This window comes from Oryx dammah, unplaced genomic scaffold (genome assembly GCF_014754425.2).
Source record: "Oryx dammah isolate SB20612 unplaced genomic scaffold, SCBI_Odam_1.1 HiC_scaffold_14, whole genome shotgun sequence".
NCBI lineage: Eukaryota > Metazoa > Chordata > Mammalia > Artiodactyla > Bovidae > Oryx > Oryx dammah.
This window is the reverse complement of record NW_024070198.1, coordinates 16,012,015-16,024,242: the sequence shown is the minus strand read 5'-3', so window position 1 is coordinate 16,024,242 and position 12,228 is coordinate 16,012,015. Positions and strand designations below refer to the sequence as shown.

At 41.2% G+C, this 12,228-nt stretch overlaps 1 pseudogene; it reads right to left on the bottom strand.

Moving 5' to 3' along the window:
• Window positions 1-394: 394 nt before the first annotated feature.
• Window positions 395-11,831, bottom strand: LOC120873495 (annotated as a pseudogene).
• Between the last annotated feature and the right edge of the window lie 397 nt (window positions 11,832-12,228).

Genomic DNA, 12,228 nt, shown 5'->3' with positions numbered 1-12,228 from the left:
AGGCCTGGTGTGCTGCGATTCATGGGGTTGCAAAGAGTTGGACATGACTGAACTATGGAACTGAACTGACCAATGATAGAATCCTGGTCCCCCTGAAGTAGAAGCAAAGAGTTCTGATGATTAGACCACCAGGGCAGTCCCTGTCCAATCTTCTTAAAATGTTTCTTGAATCAAGCCTTTGCCCAATAAGAGATTTAATAGTGCTTGGAGACTACAATATATCCCATTTCTCCTCCTTTTATTTTTCTTGGTTTCTCTTTCTCACCCTACTGTAACAAACTGCTTCAAGTCTTTATGAAAATATCTGAGCGGTGTTTTGGAAGTGAATTATTTGGAGTTACTGAAAGTGTTCCATCACATTATAATGGGTCACATTTGCATATAAGGAGGAAAGTTACCACCAAATCATGCCTACTTCATGATTTGTGAACTGGGTATAGTTAATGTATCTGCCATTGTATTTTGTCAGTGTCTCTCAAAACACCATGTATTAAGTTGATCAGTTCATATTCTCTCATTGGTGATACAGTGGTGGCCTCCCAAATCAGAACCTGAGGCCTGATGTGCCCTTCCCTTCCTGGGGCCCACCTATGTGTTCTGTTGAGTCAGGGGCCATTCTGTCATGGTACCTCTCTGTACCTAGCTGCTGCTATCTCACCAGACTGGCCAGCTCCTGCTGCCCACCCCCTGCACAAGCCAGCAGGCAGGAGCCCCACTCTGGGGGCACCAGCTTGGGGCCACCTCGGATGTCACAGACTGGCTGGTGGGGTCAGAGGTGTGCTGAGCCCACAGCACTCACTGACTCAGACGGTGATCATGCTTGATGGACTAGTCAAGCACCTCTACGTGGCCACCATGGTCTCAGCTGCTTGCGTGCCTGGTTCCACCAAGGGCTGGCGGCTGACATTGCTGGTGGGGCCGGGGCATCCACTGGCTGGCGCAACCGTGGGCCCCTCCCCCAAGCAAGCAACAGTTAGTGAACAACTGTCAATTAACTTCCCAGGTGGCACTAGTGGTAAAGATCCCGCCTAGACTCCATTGAATCCCTGGGTCAGCAAGATCCCCTGGAGGAGGGGACAGCAACCCACTCCAGTATTCTTGCATGGAGAATACCATGGACAGAAGAATCTGGTGGGTTAGGATCCATGCGGTCGCAAAAGAGTCAGACACGACTGAAATCGACTTAGCACAGCACAGTTACCCTTAGTGGCCTGGCTTAGCCACTGGATGGTGCCAAAGTGGGTCCCTTCCCCCACTTGTATACAGAAGGAGCCTGAATTTGGACTGAAGGAAGATGGTTTTTTGAGATGCTAGTCTGCCATCTTGGTCTCCTAGCTTTCTGATTAAAGTTATTACTGCTTGTCCCAACAACTGGTTTCCTGATTTATTAGCCTGTTGTGCAACCAGCAGAAGGAACCTGGGCTCAGTAACAGTGGTACCTATTTGTTCCTTTCCTTTTTATGGATGTGAATGATGGCTGTGGAGAGTTCTAGGCCATCAAGCAAATTATTGCTATTACAATCATGCATCTTGAAATAATGGAGCTGTAGTTCTTATGGGGACATCTGTTTCTGTTGGTGACAGGTGTTGGTGACACCTTCCAGATGCTCCATAAAACACGCTTGATCGTGCACTCAGTTCTTAATCAGGCCAGTCTGCCAGGATGGGAGAAGCAGGCCCTGGTTCCTTGGGCTTGGCACCTGCAACACAAAAGTCCCAGGGCAGGCTGCACAGGAAGTGAGTTCTGAGCAGCTGCAGAGGTCTTATGTCAGTGGTACTTCTTTTAGGTAAACCTCTTTCAGCACAGAGAAAACTTCTTATGGTGAATTTGAAACTCTGATCTGTTACCGAATTGGTTGGACCTGCACCAGCGTCCTAGCACCCACCAACACCCCTTGTCTTGGCTAGGGAAGTTCTTTTTTCCATAATATTTGCACAGCCAATAATGAAACCGATGCTAAGACTGGAAGGACACAAGCTTTATTCAATGGCCAAGGATGGAGTAGGAACCTGGTTCACAAATCAACTTCTCAACCAGATTTGGGAAGAGACACCATTTATATAGGAGAGTTGAGGTTAAACAGGGGAACTGAAAGTAGCAGGACGAATATTCATGATAATCTGAGAACAGAGGTGTGGTTTGGAAGGGAACTGAGGCAATACTCCTTTTCAATCCTTGTCTGGGCATTTCCAGCTGTTGGCATGGTGATCGTCCATCATCTTAGCGCTGGTGGGAGTGTCACTTAACAGATGTATTACAATGAGTGCACAATAAGGCTCAGGGTCTACTAGAAGGCAAATCTTCCACCATCTTAGGCCTTATTAGTTCTAACCGGTTCTGGTTTATTTCTTTGCGGCCTTTCTGAAGATGGCGGGCACAGTGGAGCGCGGTAGTGCCCAGGGCCACCTCAAGGGACCACGTGCTGTAGCTGGATGGCAGATGCAGATGATAGTCTCGTCTGGCGTAGGCGGCTGGCGAGTTAGACCCAGCACCTTATTTAGTTCTCTGGACACCAGTAAGTGAGCTGAATGTGTTTTCACAACAGCTACAGAATACAGTTCTGTATTCTTATAGAATAATTGTGTGTTAGCTACCTGTGACTATTTTTTGTGGAAATTGTTGGAATGACATTATCATATCCTAATAAGCATAAAACAAGCATATACACAAGATGCATATACCATCTTTTATGTTAAGATTGTACTTGTATGACCAGACACACGTTTGCATGTTTTTGTCTGTGTCTATACCTATGGTGATTTGGTGCCAAATTATAGTGCCTTTTGGGGCTTTCCAGGTGGCTTGGTGGCAAAGAATTCACCTGCCAAGAAAGAGGCACAGGGTTCAATCCCTGAGTCAGGGAGATCCCCTGGAGGAGGAAATGGCAACCCACTCCAGTATCCTTGCCTGGGAAATCCCCTGGACAGAGGAGCCTGGAGGGCTACAGTCCATGGAGTTGCAAAAATTGGACAGACTTACTGACTAAACAAGGAATAGAATAGTACCTTTCAATGGATTTCATTGTCTAGGTACCAGTCAGGGCAAACCTAATCAAGTGTTTTTTTCTTTAAATGAAAATTAATAACATAAATTTATTTGATTACTTGCTAATAAATATCAGGGTATAAATGTATATATTTAAGAATCATTGGTTTCACTTTCTTCATGGTCTATAATTTCGTTCTAGTATCAGGACTACTTATCTTAAATTCATACTAGATAATGGGTTAAAACTTCAGTGGTAATGTTTCAGCCCCCAAGACCAACTCTAATAACCCATATGGTTCTTGCTCAGGCAAGGATCTGGACTTGACTCACATAGTTGCTCTGATTGTTATCTTGCATTACAAATTGTCCCTCCTCTTTTTTGAGTTCATTTTTCAATCTAAATGAAGGAAGAGATAGTAAAAATCAGTTTTTAGCATATTATTATGGTGATACTTTACAGGTGTACTTTTTCAAAAAAGTCTTTAAAAAATTGAAGTACAGTTGATGTACAATATTAGACAAGTTACAAGTGTACAATATAGTGGTTTGCAGTTTTTAAAAGTTATACTCCATTTATTGGGTCTTCCCTGGTGGCTCAGATGGTAAAGTGTCTGCCTACAATGTGAGAGACCTGGGTTCGATCCCTGGGTGAGGAAGACCCTCTGGAGAAGGAAATGGCAACCCACTCCAGTACTCTTGCCTGGAAAATCCCATGGACGGAGGAGCCTGGTAGGCTGCAGTCCATGGGGTTACAAAGAGTTGAACATGACTGAGTGACTTCATTTTCACTCCATTTATAGTTATCATAAGATATTGGCTACATTCCCTGTGTTGTACTGTATATGCTTGTAGCTTTTTTTTTTTTAATCTACATAATAGTTTGTACCTCTTAATCCTGTGCTCCTATATTGCCTTTCTCTTCTTCCCTCTCCTCACTGATAAGCAATTTCTCTATATTCAAGAAAACCTTTTCTTATTCCTTGTAAGTTTGTTTGTAAAAAGAGGAATTAAGCTAAAATTAAGGTCAAGTTTTAAACTGTATTAAAGTGTTTAAAATCACTGTGTTCTGGCAATGGGCCTATGTGGCAATATCCTAAAATTTCACAAGATGGCGAGCATTTCCCTTTAAAGCAGAACTGAAAGGCTTTTACTGGAAAGGCAATATGCTTTTTGGTTCATTGAAACAAGAAATCCAGAACACTTCCTACCCCTCCTTTTCTTACCTATGCTTGTAGTTCAAAAAGACAAAGCAAAACATCTTATTTTACTTTTTTTTGTACCAAAGATGAAAATAAAAATAAACTTGCTTTTAGTAATTTCTTCTCATTCTTCCTAGTTTTTCTTCTGGAGCAACAGGCACAACTTTTACTTTCTAACTTATAATCTTTCAGATGTCTGACTTCATCGTTCTTTTTCTCTCTTTACTCTTCTCCTTTCTAGACCTACCCTCAGTTATTTCAGTTCTCAGCATATAAAAAGGTTTAATAATTCTTAACTCTCTTGTTCTTTCTTAAATTAATATTTAATTACTTCCAGAATTTGCAAACAGCCATGAGTCTGTGGTGATAGATGTAATTGCTTTGTATGAGGAATTAAAAGAGTAGCTTCTTTTAATACTTTTTTTTTTTTTTTGCCTTGCAGATAGCTTTTGGTTACAGAATAGTATAAATATAAGGCAAAATGTGTGAATGGGTATTTGGAAGACCAAAATTAAAAGAGCAAGGATGGATCAGTTAATTGAAGTTTAAAGGAAAGTTGATATGCTTTTATTCGCGTTGACTTTTTTGGTGATATGCGACTGTTTTAGTGGATATTTCTTTAGAGCTTTAAAAAGTTAATAATTGATCTGAAAGACAGAGTTACAGTATATGCTTTATTGCATTAAAGAAATATTTTCCACTATTTTTACCTCATCCTTTGATCCTGCTTTTTTTCTCCTGAACTATGTTACCTATAGTGTGATCTGTTTCCTGTATTTTCCAGAACCATTTTGATTATAAAGATCAAAGTTTTATTAACTTGATAAAGAAAATACTAACTGAAAGCATCAAGATTCTGAGCTTGCCATGAGTCCAAGTGAGGCCAAGTCATTTTGTTTCCGAGCAATCTTTCATATTCTTATCTTGTCCAAATCTAAATATTATCTAAACCAACCTGTGGCTTCTAGTGTTTTAACACAAAAATCCTGCCCAGAGCTCAGAGGCAACCATATGGAAAAGACCCTGGGGATACTTAATTCTGTCCTTTAATTGTTAAAGAAATTAACTCTTGGAAAGATGAAGCAAATATTTTAAAGTTTTTTGAGAAAACAAGAGTAGGAAATAGGGCTATAACCCATGACTATAGGCCTTTTGTCAATTTTTCCACCCTACTCCAAGCCTCTGCTTTTCTGGTAGCTCAGCTGATGAAGAATCCACCTGCAATGCAGGAGACCCTGGTTCTATTCCTGGGTCGGGAAGATCTCCTGGAGAAGAGAAGGGCTACCCACTCCAGTATTCTGGCCTGGAGAATTCCATGGACTATACTGTCCATGGGGTCTCAAAGAGTTGGACAGGACTGAGCGACTTTCACTTTCACTCCAAGGCTCCATGAAGTATTCTTGGACTTTCAAAGGACTGCCTAGACCAGTCAGTAGTGGCCCAGTAACCTTGTTGAAATGCTTCCATTTCCATGAGGTTACCTTCTAAACAACACTTCAGATGCCTGATCTTCAAACTACTTAACTGATCTTACCCCAGAGAGCAGGAAGCTCCATCTTGAAACAGAGGACACTTGGGCTTTGGGGAAGGAGAAACTTTGGGGGAAGTGATACTGACTTAGACTGGGTTGGGATGTTCCAGTTGGGACCTTGGCAGCCTCAGTATGTAGCTGGGTTGGGAAATGCTAAAATGATTGGGTATATTGGAATCAGAGGCACATGTCACAGTTTTACCCTGTGCTGACCTGACATGCTTTGTACTCTACATAATTAGTAATTAAGTGATCCAAGAGAAATCACTTATCTACTGTGGTCCATGGTTGCTTCATCTGAAGTTGGAATTCATGACATCTTAGAAACTTTCCTATTTCTGAAATGTGATTCCATTTCCTGAGCCATCTTGTAGAAATAGAAAGAACACTAATTTAGCTATGTGCTCTGTAGAGAGTTGCACAATTTTCTTAACCCCTGTTTTAATCTGCTAATTCTGCACTGTAATAATTCCTAACAGCTAATATCTCAGGATTGTGTAACAATTGATTTAAAAAGTGAAACAATTGGAGTGAATTAATTATAGACAGCAAAAGGACATATGAGTGTAAGAAATGATTCTGCTTTTAATTAGTCATTTTCCCCCCTGAAAATCCAGTTTAGAGAATTATCTTATATGCACAGTAAAAGTCTTGCCTCAAGGATAGAGACCTTGTCAATATCTACTTTCATAGTCCCAAAGCTTTGTGCAGTGCTTGGTGTAGGTATAAATGTGCTCAATAAGTTTATTAAAAAAAATAGATATGTGAGGCTTCTTCTATTAAGCTTACCATATCCAGGGAAGCCATAATAAGTTATTTAGCAATACTGCTGATTCAAATAGTTTTGTCTTGGAGAGAGTTAAATGAATAGAAAAATTCATGGACACTAACAATCATCGGAACTTCTTTGAGTTTTTCTGGTTAAAATGGAACAGGGAAAATGTGAACTGATGTATAAAGTTTATCAGTTAATTCTTTCTGGAGGCATTTAGGTGACTGGGTAGGTACTATGTGACAGGCACTTTCAGCAGCTACTGTGTGCATGGACTTGCTCCAAGCATCATGGGAGATTTTCAGTTTTGTAAAGTTATTGAATTGTAAGACACAGTCTCTGTTTTGTAAGTGGTGGAGGTCTAACTGAAGAAAGGCAGAGTATACATATTCTTACATTTGGATGAAAGAATCATAACTTTTCAGAAGCAGGTCATACTCTAAAGTGAAGCTATAACTGGTGATTAAACATAGTGAAATCTTAAAAGAAGTGATGATATAAATTGGTCATGGAGGACAGGAAAGGAAATTTCAGATGGGTGAAACTATTCTGAACTCTGGACAAGTAGATTGGCAAAGAGACTGAGTAGATGGAGCAAAGGGCTTTACATGATTTGGTAAAGTTGGGGCTTGGGTTGATATGAAGTTGAAGTTGGCATTTAGAAAGTAGACTGAATACTGAGTTAAAAAATTTTAATTTGATTAGGTAGAAATATATATTTTTTCTGATTGCAGGGTCAACATATATTCTTTTTTTTTTAGTTACCCATTTAAAAAATTTATTTATTTTTATTAAAAAATTAGTTATTTTAATTGGAAGCTAATTACTTTAAAAATTTATCTATTGTTAATTGAAGGATAATTGCTTTATTGCATTGGTTTCTACCAAACAACAACATGATTACATAGAAATTTGAGCAAGAAGATGTGATAAAATAATGTGAGTACAGATGCTATTTGACAGAAATTATGCAGGAGTTCTCAAAAATGGTTTGGAATATTGTCAAGATGGAGCTCAAAGGATGCTGGAGGTCTCCATTTCTAGACAGAGCATTTTGAGGGTCCAGACAACCACTACAGCCATGGAGGTGCAGAGAAGTGTGATGATGTTCAGTTCAGTCCAGTCGCTCAGTCATGTCTGACTCTTTGTGACCCCATGAACCACAGCACGCTAGGCCTCCCTGTCCATCACCAACTCCCAGAGTCCCCCCCAACCCATGTCCATTGAGTCGGTGATGCCATCCAACCATCTCAGCCTCTGTTGTCCCCTTCTTCTCCTGCCCTCAATCTTTCCCAGCATCCAGATCTTTTCCAATGAGTCAATTCTTTGCATGAGGTGGCCAAAGTATTGGAGTTTCAGCTTCAGCATCAGTCCTTCCAGTGAAAACCCAGGACTGATCTCCTTTAGAATGGACTGGTTGGATCTCCTCGTAGCCCAAGGGATTCTCAAGAGTCTTCTCCAACACCACAGTTCAAAAGTATCAATTCTTCGGCACTCAGAGTTCTTTATAGTCCAACTCTTACATCCATACATGACCACTGGAAAAACCATAGCCTTGACTAGATAGATCTTTGTTGTCAAAGTAATGTCTCTGCTTTTGAATATACTATCTAGGTAGGTCATAACTTTCCTTCCAAGGAGTAAGCGTCTTTTAATTTCATGGCTGCAATCACCATCTGCAGTGATTTTGGAGCCCAGAAAAATAAAATCAGCCACTGTTTCTACTGTTTCCCCATCTATTTGCCATGAAGTGATGGGACTGGATGCAATGATCTTAGTTTTCTGAATGTTGAACTTTAAGCCAACTTTTCACTCTCCTCTTTCACTTTCATGTTTGATGATGAAGTTTGATGATGAAGGAACCAGAATTAGTTGGACAGGCCCAAAGAAGCCAATGGAGGAGAAATACTTTAAAAAGAAGGAATAAATAAGATTTAATTGAGAAGGTGGGAACTTTCCACCTGAGTGGTCTCTGGATTGATTAAGAGGATTTCCTGCTGCTGCTGCTGCTAAGTTGCTTCAGTCGTGTCCAACTCTGTGCGACCCCATAGATGGCAGCCCACCAGGCTCCCCCGTCCCTGGGATTCTCCAGGCAAGAACACTGGAGTGGGTTGCCATTGCCTTCTCCAATGCATGAAACTGAAAAGTGAAAGTGCAGTCGCTCAGTCGTGTCCGACTCTTAGCGACCTCGGGGACTGCAGCCTACCAGGCTCCTCTGTCCATGGGATTTTCCAGGCAAGAATACTGGAGTGGGGTGCCATTGCCTTCTCTGAAGAGGATTTCCTAGTTGGCCCTAATTAAGAGAACGGTTTTGACTGAGTGATACTAATACTTAACTTACTTTACTTGGAAGAAAGCAGACAATGGTGTGGGAAATTTCGGTAATGAGGAAAGAGATGCTCTATTTGAGTACTTAAATGGAAGTGGGCAAGGTCTGAATGACTTAAGTGGGGGCTGGATTAACTGGAAAAATTGTGTGAAAGGGGAATAAAGATACGTAGGATCTGGGACAGTTTGCAGAGTGAAGGCAGAATGAGGTACAGGGATGAAAATAGAGACCTTGGGCCATGGTGTTTGTATTGAATTCTGAGGTTCTTAGCCCCTTCCTCCATTCTACTCCCAGTAATCCTGCAACAAAGTAAGAGAATATTGTAGGATTTTTTTTTTCCATAGAGAAACTAAATCAGTCTAGAGAAAAGACTTCCACATACTGACATCTAGATAGAAAGTGTCCACCAAGCTGTTAGTACAATGAAAGAAAAAAAATATCTCAAGGCACAAGAATCACAAAGCTTGGTGCTGAGATTCAAAACCTTGAAAATTCTGAGAGAGAGAGAGAGAGAGAGAGAGAGAAAGGATGAGTGCCTGCATGCCTGTGAGTGATCTAACCATCTATAAATATTTTTTTTAAATTTTATTTATTTTTTATTTTACTTTACAATTCTATATTGGTTTTGCCATACATTAAAGATTTTGAGTCAGAAAACTTTCCGAGTGGACAAGAGCAAATTGGATGCCAGCAAACACATTTCATAAAATTTAGGGGAAATAATTATCAAACTAAATTAGGCATCTTTGATCATAAATGTTACTTATTATGCCTCTTGATCTGTGCCCTGGTTTTCAAGTTACCAGGATAACTTGGAGATGGTTTCACACCAGTTCACATAGAGCTATCTTATTTATTTACTCATTTACTTACTGGTCACATGGCTTGTGAATTTTAATCCTCCAACCAGGGATCAAACCTGGGCCCTTGGCAGTGAGAGTATGGAGTCCTAACCACTGGACCGCCAGGGAATTCTCAGACCTATCTGATTTAGAGGTGGCATCTGGTTGTTTAATAGTTAAGAAATCAGACTCTGGAGCCAGTCCTTCAATTCAAAGCCCAGCTCTGGTGCTTTTTAGCCATGTGACTTTGGGCATGTCAGTTAGTCTCTGGAACTCTATGTTTTCATCTGTTGAATGTAATGCCTTGCTACAGGACTTACTTCATTGGGATATTATGCATCTAGAATGAATTAATGTGTCAGTTTAAGGTCAGTTTAGTTTAGTCATTCAGTAGTGTCTGACTCTACAACCCCATGGACTGTAGCATGCCAGGCCTCCCTGTCCATCACCAACTCCTGGAGCTTGCTCAAACTCATGTCCATCAAGTTGGTGATGACATCCAACCATCTCATCCTCTGCCGTCCCCTTCTCCTCCAGCCTTCAACTGAGTATAAATGTTGACCATATTTCCAAATGGTCATCTGAATTAAATTCACCCATTCCTGTCCATTTTAGTTCACTGATTCCTATGATGTTGATATTCACTCTTGCCACCTTCTGCTTGATCACATCCAATTTACCTTGATTCATGGGCCAAACATTTCAGGTTCCTATGCAGTATTGTTCTTTACAGCATCGGACTTTACTTTCACTCCCAGACACATCCATAGTTCAGTTAACTTCAGTCACTCAGTTGTGTCCAACTCTTTGCAACCCCATAGACTGCAGCACACCAGGCCTCGCTGTCCATCACCAACTCCCAGAGTTTACTCAAACTCAACTCCATTGAGTTGGTGATGCCACCCAATTATCCTCTGTCATCCCCTTCTCCTCCTGCTTTCAATCTTTCCCAGCATCAGGGTCTTTTCAAATGAGTCAGCTCTTCCCATCAGGTGGCCAAAGTTTTGGAGTTTCAGCTTCAACATCAGTCCTTCCAATGAACACTCAGGACTGATCTCCTTTAGGATGGACAGGTTGGATCTCCTTGCAGTCCAAGGGACTCTCAAGAGTCTTCTCCAACACCACAGTTCAAAAGCATCAGTTCTTTGGCACTCAGCTTTCTTTATAGTCCATCCATACATGACCACTGGAAAAACCATAGCTTTAACTAGACGGACCTTTGTTGGCAAAGTAATGTCTCTGCTTTTAAAGCAGCTATCTAGGTTGTTCATAACTTTCCTTCCAAGGAGTAAGCTTCTTTTTATTTCATGGCTGCAGTCACCATCTGCAGTGATTTTGGAGGCCCCCCCCCCCCCGCAAAAAATCTGACACTGTTTCCAGTGTTTCTCCATCTATTTCCCATGAAGTGATGGGACCAGATGCCATGATCTTCGTTTTCTGAATGTTGAGCTTTAGGCCGACTTTTTCACTCTCTTCTTTCATTTTCATCAAGAGGCTCTTAGTTCTTCACTTTCTGATATAAGGGTGGTGTTATCTGCATATTTGAGGTTATTGATATTTCTCCCGGCAATCTTGATTCCAGCTTGTGCTTCCTCCAGCCCAGCGTTTCTCGTGATGTACTCTGCATATAAATTAAATAAGCACGGTGACAATATACAGCCTTGATGTACTCCTTTCCTGATTTGGAATCAGTCTGCTGTTCCATGTCCAGTTCTAACTGTTGCTTCTTGACCTGCATACAGGTTTCTCAAGAGGCAGGTCAGGTGGTCTGGTATTCCTATCTCTTTCAGAATTTTCCACAGTTTGCTCTGATCCACACAGTCAAAGGCTTTAGCATAGTCAATAAAGCAGAAATAGATTTTTTTCTAGAACTCTCTTGCTTTTTCGGTGATCCAGTGGATATTGGCAATTTGATCTCTGGTTCCTCTGCCATGTGTAAAACCAGCTTGAACATCTGGAAGTTCATGGTTCATGTATTGCTGAAGCCTGGCTTGGAGAATTTTGAGCATTACTTTACTGAGTGTCATTTCTGCTTCGGCCCAGCCTCTTCATTCTTTCTGCAACTATTAGTAATTGCCCTCTGCTCTTCCCCAGTATCATTTGCATACCTTTCTCCCTGGGAGGCTCATCTTCCAGTGTCATATCTTTTTGCCTATTCACACTGTTCATTCTGGCATTCTGGCGACAAGAAGACTGGGGTGGTTTGCCATTTCCTGCTCCAGTGGACCACGTTTTTACTGACAAAGGTCTGTATAATCAAAGCTATGTATTTTCCAGTAGCCATGTACTGATGTGAGAGTTGGTCCATAAAGAAGGCTGAGCGCCAAAAAATTGATGCTTTCCAATTGTGATTCTGAAAAAGACTCTTGAGAGTCCCTTGAACAACAAAGAGATCAAACCAGTCACTCCTCCTAGAGGAAGTCAGCCCTGAATATTCATTGGAAGGACTGATGCTGAAGCTGAAGCTCCAATACTTTGGCTACCTGATAGTAAGAGCCGACTCATTGGAAAAGACCCTGATGCTGGGAAAGATTGAAGGCAGGTGGAGAAGAGAGTGATGGAGGGT